The sequence below is a fragment of the Limulus polyphemus genome, unplaced genomic scaffold (genome assembly GCF_000517525.1).
Source record: "Limulus polyphemus unplaced genomic scaffold, Limulus_polyphemus-2.1.2 Scaffold1254, whole genome shotgun sequence".
Classification (NCBI taxonomy): domain Eukaryota; kingdom Metazoa; phylum Arthropoda; class Merostomata; order Xiphosura; family Limulidae; genus Limulus; species Limulus polyphemus.
In genome coordinates, this window is record NW_013666864.1 from 36,227 (window position 1) to 42,241 (window position 6,015).

At 32.7% G+C, this 6,015-nt stretch overlaps 1 protein-coding gene across 1 annotated transcript in view; it reads right to left on the reverse strand.

Moving 5' to 3' along the window:
- The window catches only part of LOC106462793 (neural Wiskott-Aldrich syndrome protein-like), a 43,265-nt gene that overhangs the window by 36,220 nt on the left and 1,030 nt on the right, over window positions 1-6,015 (reverse strand). The window lies entirely within an intron of this gene.

Genomic DNA, 6,015 nt, shown 5'->3' on the forward strand with positions numbered 1-6,015 from the left:
TATATATATATATATATATATATACATATTTTCTTAGTCAAACCCATGATATAATACAAATTACAATCATAAATAATATTCAACATTAAACTGGTACACAATTAAAAATATTTTATTTAGGCCTATTTTATTTTGGATGATGTCGAAACATGTGGAGTCATCGACTTTTTGAAGGCCATAGATAGGCCTAAATAAAATGTTTTTAATTGTGTTCCAGTTTAATGTTGAATATTATTTATGATTTTCACTTTATACACAAGTGCCAAAATACAACAATTAAATACAAATTACTTAATTGCAACAAATGAGTTACAGACCATTTAGTTCTGTAACAAAGCAACTAGGTCATCAACAACAGCCTTGCTTAGTTCAATACAGACACGTCGACTAATTCTGGTAGACCTTTATTAACACATAAAGACAAGTTACAACGAGACAGTTTCTAAACACTTAAGTGAAATTCACCATCGGAGTGTCAAATCCAATCAGACACTAGTAGATTGCCACCTACATTGTAATGCCCGTATAAGTGGTACTACTAATAGTAAATTTGTTATCCAACTCTGTAGTTCGGTGTTTATACCCTGTAGCTCAGCATGAGTTAAGAGTCACATCTACAATGATTAACATAACTGTACGTCACAAACCAATCAAAAATAAACATCTTGTTCATCCAAAATCATGCGACTGTTGAGTTACATTATACACTTTAGCCTAAAGTTACACAAGATGATTCCACAAAACGTAAGTAGGAAACCTGTAGGTAATTATTAACATAATTTATGTAAGGATTACATGTCAACACATGCCTGCATCTAAAGGAACATGTATGCTAACCTAATTTCTCACATACACTTGTTTACCACGTAAAGGTCTATATTACTCATTATTTATCTCTATTCTTTCCACACCTAGTTCACAGACCTCCGTGTTACCAAATAGTTACTTGGCTTATCAAGGTTAACCCAATTTATAATACCAACCTACTTCAAACTACATTCTAGTAAGATTTCTAATATTTTCCCAACAACGATATTATTTAATAATGATATCTAAGTCTCATGATCTTTTTAACCCCAATAAAAATGTCACTCGTGTCATCCCCATTTTACAGAGATTTCATATTCTTGGAAGTTAAATATAATTTAACAAAATTATAATATTTTTCTTTAAACATTTTGTATTTGGTCTCCTGTTGGTTTGAATGGAGTACCCCTGGATGGAAGTTATGTAAATTCATGATTAATGAAAGGTTATCTGAGGACATGAAAAGTTGCTTCCCTTATATGTAATTGTAAAAAATGCAAAAAATACCCATAAAAACTGCAAAACACAAGTTTGCATGTATCTCCCCATGGACCCAATGAACCTCCAAACCAAATTTGGTGAATATCCATCTACAGGGAGCGAAGTAGTGGTAAAAACCACAAAGACACCCATAAAAACCGTGACACTGATAATTTATATGTACCCCCCCCACAAGGACCTAATGAACCTCCACACAAGTTTTGGTGGTATGCATGGACATACAACAGCCAGTACTAATATATTTATATAAATGCATTTTTTTTTTAGAAAATTGATGAGATCTAATAAAAAAAATTTCAAACATCAATTACATTTTTCCCTTTTAAACTAGTTTCTCATTCAGTTTCTTTAATTAGTTACCTTTTGAAAGTCCGTCTTATTTATAAAACCAGGGTCATAGCTAATGTAATGAACAGTATTTCAGACACCAAGGAATCATTTGGTCCTTTAAGACTGTCCCTGTACTTAAACTTCTGTTGGTCCTTTAAGACTGTCCCTGTACTTAAACTTCTGTTGGTCCTTTAAGACTGTCCCTGTACTTAAACTTCTGAGAAAAATGAAACATTTAAATTCAACCTTTACTTTTCTGGAGGTCATCTATTCCTCTTTTAAACACTTGTAAAGTACCACGGAATCATTTGGTCCTTTAAGACTGTCCCTGTACTTAAACTTCTGAGAAAAATGAAACATTTAAATTCAACCTTTACTTTTCTGGAGGTCATCTATTCCTCTTTTAAACACTTGTAAAGTACCACGTGATGGCAAGTTATTCCATAAACTAACCACTCTTGTTAAGAATTTTTTTCTGAAATGTCTTAAATGGAGCCTAGCCTGTATTTTACCAAATCTCAAATTTGTGTCCTCTGATCCTACTGTCTTTAGAATGTAACAAAAACAAAAAATAATCCTCAAAATGTTTTGGTCCTTGAATAATCTTTCTAAAGTTCAATAAGATCACCTCTCACAAAAGAAAAAGCTAAGAGATTTTAATCAATCCCTCTAAGATAACCCTTCCCTCTATGAAATCATCCTGCCTGTAGTTGTAACTCTCATCTTGGCATTTTCCAGTAAGGCATTATACTTTCTAAGATAAAGAAACCAAAACTGTATCTAACATTCCAAGTGATACCTAACACCGGTTTTTTTAAGGAAAGATAATTATATATTTTGAATTGTAATCAATTTGTTTATAATCACATACACCATGAAATTATATTAGTTCTAAAACTAAATGTATACTGGCAACAAAGCACTGGCTCAGTGATTTATCCAACAATATGCCATAATCCTTTTCCTTAGTTCTGCTGTCGAGTGGAGTTCCATCTGTATTAAATACAGGATCCAAATTGCATGCATAACCTACAAGCCTTACCTTGTAATGATCACTTTCCCAACATCTGTCCAACTCATCATATGACTAGTCATTGTGTAGTGCATGTACCCAAACACACTCAATACAGCTAGAAATCTCCTAGGGTTTGGTGTCATCAGGAAATTTTACTAATTAGGCTCCTGTTAATAACATCAATGTAAATAAGAAAAAGCAAAAACACAAGCATGACCCATGAGGCACTCAACTAATAACAAAGGTCCAGTTTGACTGAGGTCCGCTTTCTTTTTCTCATCCTATCACCCTATAATCTAATTAAGTCAGGCCTCGACAAATCCCGGAAGCCAGGTCGCCATGGTGACTAAACATTTCATTGTGGTGCCTAGGTATTTTCTTCCATTTTATTCATGTACAGGGCTGTACTAAATAGAACTCACAAATATAGAACAGTTCTGGACTCTTGGAAGTCCGGAACTATTTTTGCATTCTTTGAGTCCTAAATCAAACTTTGTTTCTAGGATTTTAATGGCAAATCCAGCACTACTTCATGTTTTTTCAGGAATGAAGTGCTGTGGTTACACAACACGTTACTAATTTTGTGCCATTTTGGTTTTCTTCTTTCTCTCAATTCAACTAATCAGTGAGCATGTTTAGACTCAAACGAGACCAAAGGCAGTTATTTTAGGCAATACTATCAAGTGGTTGTTGATATCATGTGATCATTAGCATGCACTCGTTGCTGTGAAAGTAAACAAACATAATTTCCTGGTACAAACAGTAGTGAAGTTAGATTAGTACCACCTGGTTCCTAGATCTGAAAATATTTGTCAAGGCCTGAATTAAGTAGTCTTTTCCCCCAACTCCTAGTGATGTGATTCTTTTAACATACTCTCTCTGTGGAATCTGATAAAAAAATATTTTTTTTTTGAAAATCTAAGTATACTAAGTCCACAATCTTTTCATTGTCCATAAAATAATATCCTCAAAAACATTAACAGATTAGTAAGGTAAGATTTTCCTTCAATGAATCCATGTTACCTTTCTTTAACAATATCATATTTCACCAAGTGATTTTGCAAAGCTTCTTTTATCACACTCTCTAGAATGTAATACTACATATAATTGGCCTATAACATCCAGTGTAATTCTCATCTCTCCAAATAAAAGTAGGAGTAACATTATTAACTCCCACTCATACAGTTCTTGCCTACTGTCTATTGACCTATCAGAATGAAAGAGAGAGAGAGACTCGTGTATCTGATATTTCACCTCCTTTAAAATCCTTGAGAGAAACTTGTCTTGGATAGGTGCTCTATCTACATTTAATCTCATTCTTCCAAGTTACTACCAAGAGATTAATATCTACAGGAATACTGCTAATATTTTCAAACCAAGTTTATAGATTTCCTATGGTTCTGTAAGTCTTCTTTACTATCTGTCAGTTTTATCTTCTTAAACTTATGGTATTTATCCCCAATTTTCTCATTCAAGTCTTTCCATTTCAATTCAAAAGAAGTAATAATCTCTAATATTGTGTATAATTTTGGTCTCTTTATTTTGGAAAAGATATCTATTTCCTGTCTTGCTTCTTTTCTTCTTTATTGCATGATCTTTCAAAAGCCATCTCTAACTTGACTTCTCTTCTCATCATAAAATGTTATTTTTTTATTAAAAGTATAACCAATCTGTATTGGCATAGTCCTAAGAGTGTTAATTTCCTGATCTGGAGAACTATGAAAATTTTCAGTAAAAAGTCCCCCCCCCCTTCTCATATAATAACTCAAACCATACACACTTTACCTCATTACCAACCTCCAACATATTACATTTCTCAAAAACATTTCATTAACTTTTTGACAAAAAAAAGGATAATGAAACAAATTAAAAGGTGTAAAACCAAATTAATGCTAAGCTTTAAAGATATAAGCTCCAAAAAAAAAATATTTCACTATATCTACCAAAATTATGCTTTTAGAGTTTAGAAGACCACCGTATTGCCCCTAATTAATGCCCCCTCTCTAATTATCCCCCTCCTCCACTATTTTAATAAAGCTTATTTTGTGTGACAGCAATAGTAATCCAACTTATAATTCACTTTTATTAGCATAATTTTGATTTCAAAAAGTAAGAAGAAAAAACACACACCCATTTATTAGCATTGAAATCAAGAAAGCACATGTGAAAAACAGAATCTGGAACTGCACAAATATCATAATTAGTACCCCCCCCCCATCCCTTTTGTAGTTTGCAACATCCCTGGAGGCATCAATTAGGAGCAATACAGTGAGTGGAAAGGTGATAAAGCACGTAAATATTGGTATGTACATGAGTGCTGTAACAGAAAACTAGTTTAAAATAAATAAAGAACAAAAAATATGTAGAAATAAGTCCAAACTGTTGAAAAAATGTAATAAAGTTTAGCTTTGGCCAGACATACATGGAATAGCCTTCAAAATTATGTGACTGAAGCTAAGACAACCCATTCTTTAGAAAACTACTTTGATAAATTTAGGGTAAATTAAAAAAGTCGAGTTTGACTGCAATGAAGAATTGACAAATGGAAGTAACAACAAGATTATTTTGTAATGTGAGGAAGATGAAGAGCAAGCTGTATAAAATTAAAAAGGCAGATATATTGATCTAGTAAGAACCAAAATCGCTTCTTTCCTTGTTATATTAAATTAAAACCTCATAAACTTAGATCATCACAATCAAACTCGGTAATACCAATGGCATCAAGTTATTTAAGAAGAGTCAAGGCTTCTAATTTTAATAATTCGTTACAGATAGTTCTAGCATTAGATCCAGGAAAAAAATTATATGCTTCATTGTTTAATGCTTCAAATTCAGTAAATTAACTTGAATCAACTTATCATACGATACTTATCAGTCCCTAATATCCAGAAAATCACCGTCACCTTTACAATTTCTCAGTTTAAACATGCAATATTCGGTGAAGTCTTTTAGTACTTCCATAAACACTGCTCACCCTAAACATACCCCAAAAATCCAGTTAGGCTGATGGATAAGAGAAATGCCTGATATCCCACATTTACACCTTCCACCCAACTTCACTTAAGCAAGGGTCTTAAAATATGTGTCAGCATTTTTCCAGGTTTGGTCAGTAATTTTCCAAATGCCAGATACTACACGTATTTCACTCACTACAACTTGCAATTTGATTTGTGCTTCTGTATGAAACATTTTGACTCTTACAACTCCGCAAACTTTCAGGTTTCAGCACAAACACTCAACAGTAGCTAATATGTTATAAATAAAAATAATCTTACATTTTTTCTACACCTTGGATATTGAAATGTGTGAGTATTATATGCACGTGTACAGTCTTTGTAAAATGTCCTCAAAATTAAAAAGTA